This window comes from Mauremys reevesii, linkage group 19 (assembly GCF_016161935.1).
Source record: "Mauremys reevesii isolate NIE-2019 linkage group 19, ASM1616193v1, whole genome shotgun sequence".
Lineage (NCBI taxonomy): Eukaryota > Metazoa > Chordata > Testudines > Geoemydidae > Mauremys > Mauremys reevesii.
The window spans coordinates 11,036,018-11,055,445 of NC_052641.1; the positions used below are offsets into that span (position 1 = coordinate 11,036,018).

Genomic DNA, 19,428 nt, shown 5'->3' on the forward strand with positions numbered 1-19,428 from the left:
AATGCTCATCCTTCACGTCTCTGCCAGCCAAAAGGGCTGTGTTTTAAATGGTTCCTTTTAGCCTTAAACAGGATGGGCCCTGTTATGGCTGTTGGACATGTCTGGGGATAGACTATTTGCCTTATAGGAGTACTGGTTTTGGTGTCTTTCTAACTGAGGGGTGCAACAAGGTGGTCTGCCCCCTTAAGGACACCATGCATGTGAGTCATGCTGCCGGGACAGGCCAGAGTGATCTTCAGAATGGTATCCCCCATCCAATACAGACCAAACCATGTGTGATTCTGCTTCAGTACTGGATGGGGGACAAACCTTAGAGAAGCAGCGCTGTGTGGCTTAAAACCGGATCAATGGCCTGCCTAGAGAGGGGTATCGAGTGAAAGGCTCTGGGCCCCTGCAGCCTGGGTTGGTTAGGGAAATGGCTTTGTTTTGTGTTCATCTGCAAGTTTTTGTTTGAATCAATAAACTGTGACCGGAGGGAAAGGACCAAGAAGAGATCTGGGCTGGGGAAGGAGGCCCGTAGCTGTGAGGCATCTAAATATTTGCTATGAAAGGGGAAACTACTCAAAATTGGAGGGTTTTCACTTTTTATTTTGTTCCAGGCCGAAATGGATTCTCTGAAAAAATTGCCATTTTTTAAGTGAGCCCATTTTCCAGTGAAAAAAAGAGCTAATTTCTGAGCAAAACAGCCAGAAATTAATTCACAGTGTGCAATTTGTGAATGTTTTTCTTGTGGAAAGATGGTTACATTCCAAGAGCATAGAACAGGCTGATGAGAAATGACAGAACTTCTGCAGGTGAAAGCATTTCTGTGAAGCTTTTTTTGGAGGTGTAACTGCCAGATTCACCCATCTCTATTTCCCTAATGCTCCCCAGCCCTGCTGGGCCTACTCACTTGATATGTAATACAGGGAGCTGGTTAATTTAGCAGCATAATCCTTGCACTTCCATGCTACTAGGTTGACCCAAATCCAGGCTAGTAGTGACCAGTCAAGGGCTTGCTCAGGAAGAATGCTGAGCATTCGCACACTAATCCAGCAAAGGGCTTAAGCACATGAGCAGTCTCACTGAACGCCAGCATGTGCTTAAGTGCTTTGCTGGATCAGGGTCAAGGTGCTCAGCACCTTGCAGGAGCAAGCCCTAAGAAGGGTTCATTTCTGGTACCGTCATCGAGGAGATGGAGCTGAGAACGATGTATGACTTTCAAAAATTGGGCTGGGAGTTTTGCCATTGACTTCAGTAGAGCCACAGTTATCCCTCTCCCAATGCCTTCTGAGGGCTTGTCTACATGGGAAGATATACCGGTATAGTTAAACCACTATAGTTATACCGGTATAACTTCCAGGGCAGACACTCGAATTCTGGAATCAGAGTGCCTTTTTCCAGCCGTTGAACTGCTTCCAGTGTGACATAAACTAAACTAAATAAACCAACCAACCAACCAAAAAAGCCCACTCTGCTCAGAACCAGAGTGCGCATAACCCACATGCTTGATACTGCAGCATTTCACTTTGCTCAGCCCAAAGGGAGAGAAGCTGTGGGAAGGAGACATGACTTTTAGTTAGAATACCCTGTGTCTGTGCAGAGTAAGGTAACTCATCCAGGAGGCCCCAGAACCATCTAGAAATAGGGTGGGGGCAGTTACTAAACAAGCTCATTGGCTGTTTCTGAAGCTGTATAGACAATTAATCCACCTGTCAGGTCACGCCCCTCAGAGAGCTGAGCCAATCAGCGTGCAAGTGGGTGGGGGTAAGAGTTATAAATAGAGGGCTTAGACAGCCTTGGGCCTCTAGCAGATTGATGTAGGACCTGGAGTAGTGTGTGTTGGGAGGCTGGGTCCCACTTTGGATACAGGTGAGTGCTATTCCAGCTTTACTTACTAAAGAAGCTCTTTGTTAGGATAATGTTTCATCCACTGTGGTTTTATGGACCTAGAGGGAGAGAGGGGAGAGGAACAGCTGTCACTCCTAGAGGTTATACAGTCTGGGCAGCTTACATGTAGCTATCAATGAACTGCTTAAAACCAGGTTTCCATCTCTGCTAAAGAGAATGGGGGTAGTGCTGCATGAGGTGAGGGTTGTAAATGCTTGTCTGACTTAGCTGGGTTCATAGCCTGGAGAGTAAGAATTGTATAGAGATGCAAGCAATGGATATTTGCTATGCTGTGCCCAACACCTGTACCATGTTGGAGACAGACTATGAATTTCTGCTTCACCAGCAAGGAAGGCCCAGTTAACTATTACCCCAAGCTGGAAGGCTGCTAGCTGCAGAGTCAGCGATTCCCTCCACTGTTTGTTTACTAACAGGGTTCTGAAGTGTTTGGAAAAGAGATGAGCTGCTGCAATTCTTCTCACCCTCTGAAGAGTGCAGGTGACATACTCTAGGTATTATGGCCATGCTACAAAACCTGAGAAATCATGTCTGAGAGATGAGAGAGGAATGTGTTCAGATGTGTGTGCTACTGTATAGGAACGTATTTGTTACATATATTCGGATAGAAGGCTTCATTGTAACAGCAACAAAGTGGAAAAGTCTATACACGCCTCACCAGTAGATTCTAACAGCTTTTGCGTAAAAAATATTCATAGTATTCTGAATACTATGTACAATTGTTTTCTGTAAATGTTTGTTGAAGGCGCTGTATGATGTTCTCTCTCTGACATTGACTGGGAAGTATCACATGTACTTATCAAGGTTTTACGCACAGTAATGCTGAGATTTACCTGTGTACTTATTTTCTGAAAAGTCAGAACTCTGGCCTGGGTTTTAGCAAAGCTGAGGTGCAGGGGGAAGGGGAGTGTAATAGTTCTAAATAATATTGCCTCAGCATCCACACTGGGAATTATACCAGTATAACTATAGCAGTTTAAATTCTCACCTTCTCTTAAACTAGTTTAACTTCTTATGTAGACAAGCCCATAGTACGGGGAGCACAGAGAGACCAGCTCCTTTCAGTCCAAAGACCTGGCTACCTGGTGGCCATTCAGCAGCTGCTTGAAATGAATGTGGAGGTTTTTATCCAGTTCCTAGTGGCCAGATGTCCTTATTACCAAAGTCACCAGCACCCCTGGCCTCCTTGTAGAGTAGTGTTTGATTAGAGGGGTCAAGGGCTCACTGCCCAGGGACTCTGAGGAGGCTGCTTCTAGCTCGGGGTTGAGGTATTATAGTATAGACAATACAGCAACAGAAGGGTTTTTTCTCTCTTTAGTAAATCCACCCTCTCAAGAGGCAGCAGCTAGGTCAACAGACAAATTCCTCCAGTGATCTATCTGGGGCTTAGAACAGCTTAATTCCCTCTTGCAGGGGTGTGCCTTTTTCAGACCCCTGCGTGATGTAGCCTGGTTGACCTAAGTTTTAGGTGTAGACCAGACCTCAGGCACTTGGACCTCAATAGGTCAGTTAGTCCAGTCCCCTGCCCTCAAGACAGTCCTAAGTATTATCTAGACCATCCCTGACAGGTGTTTGTCTAACCTGCTCTTAAAAACCTCCAATGATGGAGATTCAGCAATTTCCCTAGGCAATTTGTTCCAGTGCTTAACTCCTCTGACAGTTAGAAAGCTTTCCCTATTGTCCAACCTAAACCTCCCTTGGTGCGATTTAAGCCCATTGCTTCTTGTCTTAGCCTCAGAGGTTAACAAAGATAATTTTTCTGTCCTACTTGTAACAACCATTCATGTACTTGAAAACTGGAATCATGTCTCCCCTCAGTCTTCTCTTCTCCTGACTAAACAAACCCAATTCTTCCAATCTTGCCTCATAAGTCATGTTTTCTAGACCTTTCATCATTTTTGTTGCTCTCCTCTGGACTTTCTCCAATTTGTCCACATCTTTCCTTAAATATGACACCCAGAACTGAGCACAATACTCCAGTTGAGGCCATATCAGTGTTGAGACAATTTCTATCCTGCATGAAAGGCCAATATCACCCGTCTCTGTTACTGTTACTTTATGAACTAGTGACTCCTTCCTTCATCCCAAAACATCCTAAAGCACTGACCCTGCAAACCCTTGCTTACATGGGTAATCATCAGTACACATATCATTACTGAGGTGAGCCTTGCCATTTGTTCAGGTGGAATTATACATGAGTAAGAGTTTGCAGGACCCATCCTGAAATTGTATGTGTGTGTGTACACGTACATACATATGTACGCACATACACAAGCTCCCAGTCATGTTTCACAGAGGCTTTAAAAGCAAAACTTTCTTAAGAGAAAGTTAAAAATATAACAGTCCCCAAAGAGCCTTCTGTAAAAACAGCCACTGAGTCCCCCAACTCCCTCTCCTTTTGGTGAAGGGGCAGCAGAAGACCCCAGGACCTATTGGATCTCCCAGAGCAAAACCGAAAATAGTATAATAATAAAAAATAGCTGCATAGTGAAAAGCTCAAAGTCTGGCAGATCTGATAAGCAAGAGTTAGTTCCCCCTTCCGGGCATTGATGTGCAAATAGTGTCTGAGATTTACAGGCTGTGCGGAGTTGTGCTGTTGTCCCCCAGAATCTCTCACAATCATAATAAGAAAAGCTGAAGGGAACTCTGTAGGGAGCATAGCATTTACACAGCCCATTGTGTAGCTGCCCTGTATTAGCAAATTACATTTGAGATGTGCTTTCAAGCCACTAGTCCCTTTCAAAACAGGACTTTGAAAGCCCAGACTCCCCTGACTCTCTGGACTGAAGTGAGAGACTTCAGTGCCTTTGAGAGAATGGTTTATAAAATATATATATTTAAAAAGAGAGAAAATAAAAGGATAAAGACTATTCTATCATTTTTTCTTCCCTTTCTTTATTTACTAAAAGAACCTCCAGGGCTAATGGCATTTTTTGTGACCGCTGGGAGCAGAGAGATTGAAGTTTGAAATATGAAAGGTTTCTCTTGTTTTTAACAAGTTTGGATCACTCTAGTTAACTCTCAGTTTGAGTTCTAAGCAAAAGAGGAGAGAAAAATAAAAACAGGTTTCCATTGGAGATGGGTGGGAAATGGTTTTTTCATCTAGGTAAAATATTTGAGATTCCAAATTTTTTTTTCCCATCCTGAATTTCTCAATGTCAAACTTTCACCAACTGACCAGACAAAACAATAACAAAAACCCACCTCAGTTTAGTCAAATGAAACATTTTGATTCAATAATTTTGAAACCTTTCTTTTGGTTTGTCATATTTTCTTTTATATTCTTTACTTTTTGAAATTGAGTTGTTCTGAACCAAAAATGGATTTTTAAAATTAGAAAATGTTAACATGGGTGGTTTAGACCAAAACAAGAATGTTCAAAATCCCCATTTCCTCAAACAGTTTTAGTTTTGACAATTGGCTTTTTTCCATCCAAAAAAAATAAACAAAAAAACCCAACCAGCTCTCTTTTCCATAGCTCTCCTGAAATGCTAGGGAGGTCTGGGGTGGGGGAGTACACGGTGATAAGAGATTCAAAGGAGCACGTCTTGGGAGGGAGTTGGGGTTGGGATAGGAACAGTAGTTTGGTGTCTTCAGTCCTGTTTGAGGCTCATAAGCAAAGGTTTTGGCGATAGGCTGAACTAAACAACTATGGACCTTGTCCAAAGCCCTTTGGAGTCACTGAGACTCTTTCTGATGATTTCCGTGGGCTTTGGATCAGGCCTGGGCTTAGTCTCTTCTTTGAAAGGGACGACGTTAAAATCTCAGCTGAGGAGTTAAAACCCTAGCTCTTGGGCTTTAACTTCCTAATCGCACAAAACCAAACACTCCTGCCCCGCCCCCTTCTCGGCGGCCCTGCCCATACTTGCTCCATCCCCCTCCCTCTGTTGCTCGCTCTCCCCTACCCTCACTCACTTTCACCAGGCTGGGGCAGGGTGTTGGGGGCGGGGGGAGGGAGGGCTCTGGCTGGGGGGTGCAGGCTCTGGGGAGGGGCTGGGAATGAGGGGTTTGGGGTGTGGGAGAGGGCTCTGGGCTGAGGCAGGGGGTTGGTGTGCATGTATGGGGGAGTGCTGGGTCCTGGCAGTGCTTACCGCAGCTCCCAGGAAGCAGCCACTAGGTCTCTGCAGCCCCTAGGTGCATGGGCAGCCAGGGAGGCTCCACACGCTGCCCTCATGCCCGCAGGCACCGTCCCCGCAGTTCCCATTGGTCGCGGTTCCCGGACAGACTGCACTCAGAGCGAGGGCAGCGTGTGGAGCCTCCCTGGCTGCCCATGCACCTACGGGTTGCAGGGACCTGGTGGCTGCTTCCTGGGAGCTGCGGTAAGCACTGCTGGGACCCAGCCCCCACAACACCCCAGGGGTGCCTAGGGGCCTCAGGACCTGTCAGCTACTTCTGGGAGCCGCGCAGAGCCAGGGCAGGCAGGGAGCCTGCCTTAGCGCCAGGCCCCCGTGTTGCTGCAGACCAGATTTTTAACACTGCCGACTGGAGCCGCCAGGATCCCTTTGCGACCAGGCGTTCGGGTTGAAAACCAGACACCTGGCAACCCTACCAAGAGCAGTGGCTTTGAGGCCTTCTGTAGATCTTGTGTTTTAGTTTTAATAAGTGCCTAGAGCTTAGGTGCTATTGCAGTTGCACCCTTGCATTGGAGTTATCACCAAACCAGACTTTCTCATGAGATTCCTCTCAGCTGCAAGTCATTCCAGAAATTTCCTGGGAACAGCCTTTCCTGTGGTTCTTTGGTGCTCCCACTTAAAATACATTATGCTGCTGAAGGACTTCTGTGAGCAGTGAACAAGTAATTAACCAAATTTTTTCCTCCCTCAAAATGGCTTTAGGGGTTGGGTTTGGTCTGTCGCTTGATGGGAGTTGGTTTGTCAGCAGATCAGAGGTGCTCACCCCTGGGGAAAGAAGGAAGAAGAATCTGTTAGGTCATGGTCCCTCCAAGACAAGTCAATTCACGTTGGTGCCCTTTTCCATATGGGAAAGGGGGCAATGATGTCTCTACCACAGGCAAAATCCCAGTACGTGCAGATGTAGGTTCTCCTTGTGTAACACCAACAGAGCCTAGTCAGTGGTGGGTGATATTGAACCTGGGACCTCTGAAGCTCAATGCATGAGCCTCTACTGCCTGAGCTAAAAGCCACAGGCCTATTAGCTAAAGCTGTAGCAGACTTATTCATCTCTGAGTGGTCTCGGTGCGACTACATGGGACAGAGCACCACAGACAGGAGGGGTGTGGGTTACACATGGACAGGAAGATAATAGGGAAATAAATATGATCCCAGTTTACTTATGGGAAAAGTGAGGCACAGAGTGACTTGCCTAGAAGCCACTGAGAGGATTGAGTATGTGACCAGGAGAGGACTCAGTATTTTAATCCTCATTCTTCTGATCCTAACTAGTTAGGGCTCCCAGCTCCCCTCTGCAGTAAGCAAAGAACACTATCCTGGCTTTACAAGAGATCACGTGCCTGGCCCATGGTCAGAAAACCAAAGAAAGATCCATGAAGTTGTCCATTCAATCCTGTGGGTGGCAACAGTGGCAGTAGAATGTCCTAGATGCCAGAATACTAGGCTAGGTGTCCTCTAGATGAAGCAGTAGGTGCACTGGCAGGCATCAGAAACCTGCCCTCCTCTTTTTGACTGATGCTTTCTTTCCAAACAGCTACTTTTTTTGGATGGAATTTCTTAAATTGTAATGGATTTTTTCATAAACTCAGAACTCTGCAAACTTGATGCTGAAGAGTCTTCTCATGGTGAATATTTGATCCAGATTGTCTTCAGGAACTCTCATCCACACCAGGTGGCTAGGATGTCCTCTCAGATAGTATCTGAAAGGTATACCTGGGTGAGGAAATGTGGGTACATTTATTCTCTAGGTGCAGCGGGATGTGGGATGGATCCAGATCAGGCAGCCCTAACTGGGTTGCCTGGTGGAAGGAAAAGCATCAAGGAAGAGCCTGTAGAGAGAGGGGAACAGGCTAAATTTAATAGGGAATTAGTCCTCAGGTGCAGACAACAACAGTGAGAGAACGGGTGCCGGGAGCAGAAAGGAGATTGATCTGGAGGACATCAGCCCTTGGTCAGACCCTCCCCAACAGCAGGCCAGAGGCCTTAAGGAGCAGAAGGCGAGGGTCCTCTAGGAAACGAGTCCTCAGTCAGACACCTCAGTCCTGAAGTGGTACAGAAAGGACTGCTTTCACAGACCCGGGGCAGCAGGTTGAGAGAGCAGGGTGGGCTGGTTCTAGGGGGATTAGCCCTGCCAGGCCAGCACCAGAGAAGAGATCAGGTCTCTTTCCCTCCAAGTCTCAGTGTAAAGTTTAACCATTAATTCCCTTATCAGAACTTTTGTGCTAAGAACCCTTATCTGGATTTTACAGGCTGTCCCTGGCACTGGGCCAAGCTTAGAGGAAAGCATTTCATTCTTCTCCACTTGCTAAATGAAGGCAATGTTATAAGCCAACAATATTATTCTCATTAATGGGAAGGGAATGTTAATGATGGGAACGTATGTGCTCAGCTTTCAAATGAGAGACGCTGTCTATCCCTGCTTCTGACCTGGTGCGGCTTAGCAGGGCTAAATTGCTTTTAAAAACCGATCGGAATGAGCCTTAATTGAGGCATTAAAAACACACTCATTTGATCTTACTGGGACCCACAATTCTCTCATTACCAGCGTCCTGCTTCTGATTACCCAGGCAGGCAAACAGAAAGGGACCCACAGCTAAACGCACTGCCAGAGGGCTGCTGGGATTTTTCTCCCTCGCTCTCTTTCAAACATAATTGAAAGTTTTAACCGTATTTATTTATCTGTTTGATACATTTGAAAGTGTAGGCGCTTTGATCGCTGCATTCATTTCCCTGCCCTTTAATGTGGACCTGAATTGAATCCTCATCTCTTTCAAAGCTGTTTATTAGTTTCACTGGAAACCCATGGCCGGCCTGCCTCCCGTTCTGGTGGAAATATACCGTCTTCGACCAAGTGGCCAGTCTTGGCTTGAAGCTGGTCCCCAGTGGAGAGTGTACTGTGGAGTAGAATCCTAATACCTAACTCTCTTCATCTGTCGATCTCAAAGCACCTTACAAGGGAGGTCACTGTCATAACCCCCATTTTACAGAAGGGGCGACTGAGGCAAGGTGACATGATCAAGGGCACCCAGAAGGCTAGTGGCGGAGCTGGGGAGTGACTCTAGGTCTGCCAAGCTGCAGTCCACAGCCCACATAGTTTCTCTGAGAGGCATTCTTCTCTTGCCCTTAAACATGGGCTCTCCATGTCTGGGTAGGCCACATTGATGGGACATCTGAGGAGAAGCTGCTGCTAATGCTACCTGGCCCTTCACCTGCTGGTCCATAAATACAGGTGGGCACCTTACAGCCTCTCTAAATCCACCCTGTCTTTTTAACTGCACAGGGGATGTTTTCTGGGGAGTCTAGTTGCTTGTTTGTCTTGTCACTGAGATGCGGAGATAAGTGGATGAAAAGTGGGGCTCGGGGCATGCCGAGGAGACTTGTCTGCTGTACAAGCTGTCACCTCATGCTGTTAGGTCAAGCCTGGTGGGGAGAGCTGTGATAAGGCAGCTGTTTGCTGAGTATCAATAACTCCTGTAGTGCTGGGTCCTTGTGCCTTGGGGGGGATGCAGAGAGCGGAGGAAAGGCTTCTCAGTGATGAAAATGGCTCTTCTCCCCCACCCCCCAGCCTCTTTTTATCCCTTTATCTTCACCTGGAGTTGATAGATTAGTATGTGTCTTTGGAAGATAAATGCACTCTCACATCTTCAGGAGAGGCAGCCTCTGAAAGCCAGCGCTCACGACATCCCTTAGGCGTCTGCCTTGTCAGGAGCCAGAGATGACCTTCAGTCAGCTCGGCCTCCAAGATGGTGGCTGAGATGCCAGGCTGGCGGAGTTATTAGCAGAGCTTCCACTAATGCAGTTTGGCGTGTCAACTGCATGGCGTGTGCGTTTAATGGTGCTCCCTGGCAGGGCAAACTCCCGGGAATCTGGCTAGGATGTTTTCTCAGGGAAAGTGTTAAGGAGAGCTGGCCAAATTTTCAGCTTCCATCACTTCACTGAAGGCAATAAAGCTACCCCAGCCGAGAAGCTGGCCCAGGGTGAGTTCTGAAATGGAGGAGAGGGAAAGAGAAAACAGGAGCTAGTGACAGGATCTGAAGGAGAGGGAGCAGGCAGAGTCTGAGGCCTGGTCTACACTTGGACTTTAAGTCGAATTTAGCAGCGTTATTTCGAACTAACCGCTCAACCATCCACACCAGGAAGCCATTTAATTCGAACTAGAGGGCTCTTTAGTTCTTTAGTTCCACCCCGACAGGTGGAGTAACGCTAAATTCGACATGGCTAGCTTGAATTAGGCTTGGTGTGGATGCTAATTGAACTTAGTAGCTCCGGGAGCTATCCCACACTGCACCACTCTGACGCTCTGGACAGCAGCCCGAGCTTGGATTCTCTGGCCAGCCACACAGGAAATGACCCGGGAAAATTTGAATTCATTTTCCTGTCTGGGCACTTTGAATCTGACGTCCTGGTTGCACATCGGGGCGAGCTCCGCAGCACCTGCAACGATGCAGAGCTCTCCAGCAGAGGAGTCCGGGCAATCCCAGAATAGAAAGAGGTCCCCAGCATGGACTGACCGGGAAGTCATGGATCTGATCGCTGTGTGGGGCGAGGAGTCTGTGCTCTCGGAGCTGCGCTCCAGCAAGCGGAATACAAAGACCTTCGAGAAGGTCTCTAAAGCCATGAAAGACAAAGGATACAGCCGGGATGCGATGCAGTGCCGCGTGAAAGTCAAGGACCTAAGACAAGGGTATCAAAAGTCAGAGCCCAGACATGCCGCTTCTACGAGGCACTGCATGCCATTCTAGGTGGGTCTGCCACCACTGCCCCACCAGTGACGGTGGACTCCGATGACGGAATAATGTACCGGAACAGTTCCTCCTCGATGTTCGCCGATGGGGAAGATGAGGAATGGTCTTTGGAGGACGGCGCAGGCGACAGCGAACCCACTCCCGCTTTCCCTGACAGCCAGGATCTCTTCATCACCCTCACAGAGATCCCCTACCAACCGTCCCCGCCCATTAACCCGGACTCAGAATCAGGGGAAGGATCAGGCGGTAAGTGCTACAAACAGGGAAACATTTATTTTTTAAGAAACAGGTATATAAAAAATAGAAATACTACATAAGAAATTTTAAATCTCAAACTATACAAAAAGTAGGTCCACACATATAGGAATAGAGCAATAATCCTCTTGGGACAGTTCAAAAAAGCTCTCAGAGAGCATCTCGAAAAGCCTCAGCAGGAGGTTCCTGGGGAGAGGTGCCTTATTGGGTGCTCCGTGGAAGCACACTCTTCCGCGCCAGGCCATCCTAATGTAAAGGGGGATCATCGCCTCGACCAGCATGGCAGCATATGGTCCTGGTCTGTGCAGGGCTTCTCTTAGCATCCGCTCTCTCTGACTCCGAGTGACACGCCTCAGGGTAATGTCGTTCTGGAAGTGCTGCATCTAATTAGGGCAATTAGTGTACTGTTACTATTGTGCATGGTAGACTTTACTTTGCATAAGAATGACCTCGCTTAACAGCCACGTGTTGGAGGCCACAGAGGAAAAGCATACAGTGATCTTTCCCGTGCACTGCCGGGAGGGGCTGGAAAAGGCTCAGACTTTATGCTTTCCAGATTGCCTTTAGCGGAGGGCACAGCTATCCATTAACTGTTAAGCAGACTCTACTGTAAGGCTTACCAGGACTGGCTGCTAGACGGATTCAGCTGTCCCTCCCCGCTCCTGTGCAAGACCGCAACCACTGAAAGCGTATTCAAATCTCGAACTTGTCCTGAGATCTCGTGAGACTAGGTGCCCTGTATGGTCTTGTTCACAGAAACTGACTAGACTGTGTTCACTGTTCGCAAACATGTATCTGTTCAAGGAAATCACTTACTTTTTCCCATCACACAGCTTCGGCTCTTTCCCGGACTGCCCGTCATCCATCTCGCAGAGGCCGCTAACATTAGGCGGCGAAAGAAAAGACTAGGGACGAGATGTTCCAGGAACTGATGGCCTGCTCCACAGCCGAGGCGGCAGAGCAGAGACAGTGGAGGGAGACCCTGTGTCAGCAGCATCGCACACATCGAACGGGAGGATAGGTGGCGGCAGGAAGACCAGCAGGCGACTCAAACGCTGCTTGGTCTAATGAGGAGCAAACGGGCACGCTCGGCGCCTTGTAGATGTTCTGCAGGACCGCAGGCAGGAGGAGAGAGCCCCCTGCACTGCATCTGCAACCGCCTCCAACGCCAAGAAGTCCTGTCCCCCTCACCCAAAGTTACAAGAAGGAGGGGCGGTAGGGGCCGTGAGAACTGTCACTGCACCGCAGCAGAGCGCTAATGTACAAGACACCTCTCGCTCTAAATTTGTAGAAGTTCTTCCCTTACAGGATCACCCAGTCCCAAATCCAAGTTTCAACCCCACTGTGTATAACATTATTAAAAGCAGTTTGCTGTTACTCTCTGTTTCCGTGTCAGAAGACTTTGTGTGTGTGTGGGGGATTTTTAATTGCAGTGCATAGCCCACATTACCAGGGTACAGACTTGGGGCAGGGTCAACTGCAGGGCACACACAGACTGCAGTCACTAGGCACCAGGGTCAGTCTGTGTGGTGTATGCTGCCCGGGTCATTCGTTAATGTGTATGCTTGTCCAGGGTCCTGGCGCCTGCCATCCCCGAATGTAAAGGCAGGCTTCCCTTACCATGCACTTCGACCGTAGCCACGAGCCTCTCCGCTGCCCTGAGCCCCAAAAAGAGCCCTCATCCAGGGACAGATACTCACCCGTCCCCCACACCCCTCACCCCTTCCAACGCCCAAACCCACAGCCCACAGCCATCATGCAAACCCCTATCCAAAGACAGCACCCTTCGCCCCTTCCTGCAAACCCACCCATTCCTGCAAACCCACCCCTACATGCACAATCACTGTAAACTGTCCCCCACCCCACAGACCTATGTAGGAGCAGGAGGCTGTCCGTCCTGTATTGGACAAGCGGTCTGTACATCAGTGCACACCAAACCCAGCACAGGATGCTTCCATGTTTCAACCCAGGAACAGAAATGCAAAATCAACGAAAGATTTATTATTAATTACTGTTACATTTCATTAGTTTTAAAACGTGCTTTGGAAGTGGGGGCAACTTGGAGAAGCGGGTTTGTGAGCTCAGATCTAAGTCGACACATACAGACACAGGCCCATGATCAGGCTCTCTTAAAATCAAGTGGACAGTCACAGGTTACCCTGCTCTGCGAGGAAACTAGCTTTCAAAGCCTCCCGGATGCACAGCGCTTCCCGCTGGGATATTCTCTCGGCACGGGTGTCTGGCTGATCGTAAACAGCAGCCAGGCGATTTGCCTCAACCTCCCATCCGGCCAAAAAGGTCTCGCCCTTGCTCTCATAGACATTGTGGAGCACACAGCAAGCAGCAATAACTACGGGGATATTCTTTTCGCTGATGTCCGAGCTCCGCCATCTCCCTTGAGGACCATTCTGCACTTGCTCAGCCGGTAGTTGAAGAGTTCCTTCTCACTGTCCAAGGCGCCTGTATAGGGCTTCATGAGCCAGGGCATTAGCGGGTAGGCCGGGTCCCCGAGGATCACTGTAGGCATCTGCACATTATTTATTATTATCAACCATTATTTTGTGGTCCGGGAAGAAAGTACCTGCCTGGAGGCGTTTGAAGAGACCAGAGTTCCTGAACACACACGCGTCATGAACCTTGCCCGCCCACCCGACGAAGATGTTGGTAAAACGTCCCCTATGGTCCACCAGTGCTTGCAGCACCATTGAAAAGTAGCCCTTTCGGTTAATGTACTCGCTGGCCTGGTGGGCTGGTGCCAGGATAGGGATGTGAGTCCCATCTATAGCCCCACCGCAGTTTGGGAATCCCATCGCGGCGAAGCCATCTATGATGACCTGGACGTTTCCGAGAGTCACTACCTTTGAGAGCAGTTGCTCAATGATTGCGTGGGCTACTTGAATCACAGCAACCCCCACGGTAGATTTGCCCATGCCAAAGTGGTTCGCTACTGACTGGTAGCTGTCTGGCGTGGCAAGTTTCCAGAGGGCTATGGCCACTCGCTTCTGCACACTCAGGGCTGCTCGCATCCGAGTGTCCTGGCGCTTCAGGGCAGGGGCCAGCAAGTCACAGAGTTCAAGGAAAGTGCCCTTACGCATCCTGAAGTTTCGCAGCCACTCTGTTTCATCCCAGACCTGCAGCACTATGCGGTCCCACCAGTCCGTGCTTGTTTCCCGGGCCCAGAATCGCCGTTCCACACCATGAACTTGACCCATTGCCACCATGATCTCCACGGCGCTGCTTTCTGAGAGGTCTGTGCCACTCTGACACTTCATGTCCTCACTCGCCCGATTTCTCAGCAGCTGACTGTGGAAGAGGTGGACGATAAGGTGCGAGGAGTTGACAACGGCCATAAGTGCAGCGATGATTGCAGCGGGCTCCATGCTCGCAGTGCTGTGGCGTCCGCGCTGTCACTGACCAGAGAAGAGCGCGATCAGATTTCCCGCCAGCGCTTTCAGGGAGGGAGGGCGTGATTGACGGTTCAATGACGACAGTATCCCAAAACCGCCCTCGACACATTTTTTCCCTCAGCAGGCATTGCGAGCTCTACCCAGCATTCCAATGGGCAGCGGGGACTGCGGGAACTGTGGGATAGCTTCCCACAGTGCACCGCCCGTTAATGTGGACTCAGAAATTCGAATTAGTGTATTTAGTGTGGATACACAAATTCGACTTCATAAGGTCGAATCCACAAATTCGACTTAAGTAGATTCGAAATAGTCTTGTAGTGTAGACAAGGCCTGAGAGGTGAAGAGAGGGAAGTGGTGAGAAAGGGCTGGGGAAAAAAACCTATCCGTGATGGTTTTCTCTCCAAGGCCGGCTACTATGTACTGAGTTTAGAGAGAGCCCCAGGAGCCTGGATGTGCTGCTGAGGTGGGTTCCCCATTGCCTCTCATGTGAACAATCTAACCCTTTCCTACTCCAATTCCTTTCTGAAGGTGGCATGTTGAGCTGCAGTCTCTATCCTCCCACCCAGAACAGATCTCTCCGCTTCGATTGCTTCTGTCACCCTGGCTCATGACCAACACGGGGGACCTCTTGCCACTGCTTGAGGTGATTCTTGGTCTAACATTAGAAAAAAACTATTTGGGTATAGGGCTGTCCTGAGAAGACTGGCTCAGCAGACAAACCTTTGAACTAGGATTCATAAACCCTAGAATCTAGGCAGGGACGGATAGCTCAGTGGCTTGAGCAGTGGCCTGCTAAATGCAGGGTTGTGAGCTCAATCCTTGAGGGGGCCATTTAGGGATCAGGGCAAAAATCTGTTTGGGGATTGGTCCTGCTTTGGGCAGGGGGTTGGACTAGATGACCTCCTGAGGTCCCTTCTAACCTTGATAGTCTATTGCAGCTCTGCTGTTGATCTACAGCAAATCACCCCTTTAGACTGTAAAGTCTTCAGGGCAGGGGTTACCTTGTCAGGCTTGTCTCTACACACATTGTACACGGTCACCTATACCAGCATAATAAATTGGCAAAGTGCAGGTGCAGTTTGTACTCATATAGTGCATTTTCCTAAATTTCCAGGAATAAGCAACTGGTATAAACACCTTTCTACCTGTATAAGTGCAACCATGCTAGAGGTTGTACAGATTTAAGTATTTAGGGGAAATACAGCATAACCTTAACTGAAATAGCTCAACTGGTACAAAACTCTTTGTTGAACAACCCTCCCTGCCTTTGTTCAGTGCTTTTGCACAATGAGAGACTGACTGTAGTTGGTGTATCTAGGTGGTACGATCATATAAATTGTAATAGGAGAGCTTTCCTTTCAGCATCTCACCTGTCCTTACTTCTGGTTCCAGCTTGAACCTGAACATGCTGGGGCCACCACAAACAATGAGAAAGTTATTTGAACTTTTTTTTTTTGCTACTCCAGAAATGTTCCCTAGGAATCTGGTTTGGGTCTCTTCTCTGGATAAGCTGGTTGGGTTTTGGTAGGGTCTTGGTTTCCAATAAAATTTCTGATTGGAGCTGGGTCAATGATGGAGAAGAGAATCTGTCAAACAGGGTGAAATTCATGCAATCGTTTATTTGATTAATAGTGTTTGACCCACCCAATATCAGGTCATGGAGAGATTCAAGGGGGCCCCAAAACTGGCATGGCTCTACAGAATACATAAGCTATGCTGACTTACACTAGCGAAGAATCGAGCCCTGCATCTCAGAGATGAAAGCACTGGCTATCTTTAGAGGATATTTATTTAGAAAGGAATGTATTGGGAACCCCACTTAGGGGAGCTACCTCCCACTAAATTTTTCCCCAATTTGGAGGCAAGTAGAAGATTTGAGTTGACCTTGAGGGGTAGAGTTTACATCCCTGATCTCAAACACTCCAAGGTGTGGGGGGGTCTTTGGATCCTGGGTTTTGGTTCAGGTCCAAATCCTGGATCCAAGAAATTATCAATAGGAAAAACCACAGTTGGGTCACCTTGTCCATTCCGCATGTGTGCAGAATTGTTCCCTAATGTGGGCTAGTTATCCAGCTGGTAGAAATGGGTGTAGCGAGGTTGAAATCAATGGATTTAGATTCATGTAACCAGCTGTGGACCTGACCTGGAGTGGTTTATTCAGTCCAGTTCTAAATGTTCCAAATTATGAGGCTTCCACTACTTTCCTTGCGTGACGGCTCCATAGCCTAAATGGAGCTCGCTGTTCAGAATTTTCCAAACATGCCTAGGGGATGTGAACATCCAATTTCCATTCAAATTAATGGGAACCAGGTGCCCCTTTGCAATTAGGTGGCTTTGAAAATTCTTGGGATAGGCTTTCATCTAATGTCTCCTCTAGCAGCCAGGAATCATAGCTCAGAGCTGCTGTGTATGAGGATGCAGGAGGAGGATGGGGGGTGGGGGAGGAACATGATTACCTGGGGTCAGGAGAAGTGGAGGCTTCTGTACACAGAGTTTAAGTGATGGCTCTGGGGTGTGAGAAAACGTAATTCTGTTTGAGCAGTTTGTAGACATTTTGCCGCTCGTCCCTGTGAATTAAGGGCCCAGTGAAGTCATTAAACCCTAATCAAAAGCAGCTAATCAGGAATCAGTGGGAGATCTTCCAATTAATCAGGGCTGGTGCTTCATGAAGCTGAAGTGCTGGAGGCTGGGAGAATAAAATTAATGAAATTAACAGGAGCGTGGGGCTTTGTGGAAACCCTCTTTGAAAGCATTGTGCGAGGCTCGCTTGCCTCTGCCACAGATTGTTCAGTGCCTAGCTATCCTTCAGGGCTGGGATGTGGCCATAGAAATAGCCTGGAGCTCTGGCCAAAGCCGGGGGAACATGGTGGGGCACATGATGCTGCTTGTGAAATGATGAGGAGTGTACAAGGCATCTAAGCCACTTCTGGCTTTGCTTTTGTCCACAGCCAGCCGTAGCAAGAGATCAGGACTGTATTACACTGATAGAATGGCCTAGATATGTCATAAGGGCAACAGTGTGCTCTTCAATAGCATATTTTATGGGAGGAGGAGCTCTACGACTCTACAGACCTGGTCAATAGCATTGCCCTTTTTACAGGTGGGGAAACTGAGGCACAGGGAAGTGCCATGACTTGCTCAAGGTCAAATAGGATTTGTCTTCACTGGGGACGTAACTTGGGTTCAATGGTGAGTTTCCTCCTCAAACACATCCCAAGTGCACAAACTGGCACCACTCAGCCATGCCATAGTCTTCTTGTGTGGTGAGGCAGCCACCCAACCCTGTCCTGAGGTAAAGGCCAGTCCTTGAGTTAGCTTATCTTGTGTTTTGCTAACTCAAGTGACTGCGAGGAAGATGCCCAACCACAGCCAATCCCAACAAGCAATAGAAGATGCTCTGCTAGAACAGTGGTCTCCAAAGTGGGATGCACACACCCCAGAGGATGCACAAGAGGATCCTTTGGGGTGCACGTCAGGAGGAGCAGCGCCGTTTTTACCCCTCCCTCGGCAGTGTTTTGGTTTTTTGGTTTTTTTTGCTTCAACAGTTCGGCTGGGAGCAGGGGGTGCGTGCTCAAAGTTTTTACTGATTGGGTGCATGATCCAAAAAGTTTGGAGACTGCTGCGCTAGAACACTGTCTTGCCATCTTCCTGTGCTCTGACCCCCCACTGGCGCTGCGGGAGGGATAGCTCAGTGGTTTGAGCATTGGCTTGCTAAACCCAGGGTTGTGAGTTCAATCCTTGAGGGGGCCACTTAGGGATCTGGGGCAGAAATTGGTCCTGCTAGTGAAGGTAGGGGGCTGGACTTGATGACCTTTCAAGGTCCCTTCCAGTTCTAGGAGACTGGTATATCTCCAATTATTACCTTGCTGCCTCCCTCTTTTCCAGGTGACACACTTGCCACCATTTCTTGACGGCAACGTCTACAAAGGCACACCAGGCAAGACTGCCTCTGTGAAAACCAGCTGTTGTCTGTCCCAGATGTTACAATGAGCAGGATCCATAACTTCAGCCCAGGGAGGTGACAGCTCACCACCACACTAGGTCCTGCTAGGAGATGAATTTCCTGGGCCTCGGCCATTTCTGCCCCAGCATGGACAGACAAGTTGTCCTGCAGCTCCCTGTGAAAATGAGCAAAGGGGCAGTACAGTGTATCGTGTCATTGGGAACTAGGGGATACATACCCAGCTATTTGTACTGTCCCTTGCGGTCCCTTCTTTGACCCTATGGTCCTGTAATTCTATGTTGCTATGACACAGTGCTGGTGTGGGTGTGTGGTGTGACAGCAGCACATGGAACTTGACAGCGTGCTCATGCTCTAGCCAGTTAAATTATTGTGAGGTAACTAAGGATACGTCTACACTACAGCAGGGACCATGCTTCTCCCGCTCAGACAGAGTTAACATGCCAAAAATAGCAGTGTCCTTGGGAGTAGCCTGAGCTATCTGTGCTATCAGTCCATTTACATATCTGAGGGGTCTGGGCAGGTTTGAACTCAGGTAGCTAGTCTGGTTTGCCACCCAGGTGACCACTAGCTGTAGTGCTATTTTTAGCATGCTAGCTCGAGCTAGCTCAATGGTTCACTGTCAAACTGGGAGGGTCCTGTATTATTCAATATTTTCACTAATGACTTGGACAATGGAATGGAGAATATGCTTCTCAAATGTGCAGATTACACCAAACTGGGAGCGGTTACAAGCACTTTGGAGGACAGGATTAGTGTTCAAAATGACCTTGACAAATTAGAGAATTTCTCTGAAATCAGCAAGATGAAAGTCAATATGGATGCTCCCCGACTTGTGCAAGCGTTCCATTCCAGAACGCCTTGCGTAACTGGAATTTTGCATAAGTCAGGAACGTATACCTGACCATTACGGGGGGGAAAAAAAGCTTTCTAGCTTACAGAACTTTTTCCGTAAATGCAGATTTGCGTAAGCCAGATTTGTGTAACCTGGGGATCGTCTGTACAGACAAGTGCAAAGTACTTCACTTAGGAAGGAAAAATCA

General features: G+C 48.3%; 1 long non-coding RNA gene across 1 annotated transcript; it reads left to right on the forward strand.

The window, feature by feature from the left end:
- Positions 1-1,799: 1,799 nt before the first annotated feature.
- LOC120386916 lies at positions 1,800-19,001 on the forward strand. The gene is made up of 3 exons (XR_005589980.1): positions 1,800-1,851; positions 2,304-2,381; positions 18,310-19,001. It is a non-coding gene; the product is annotated as an uncharacterized LOC120386916 (long non-coding RNA).
- The last annotated feature ends 427 nt before the right edge of the window (positions 19,002-19,428 follow it).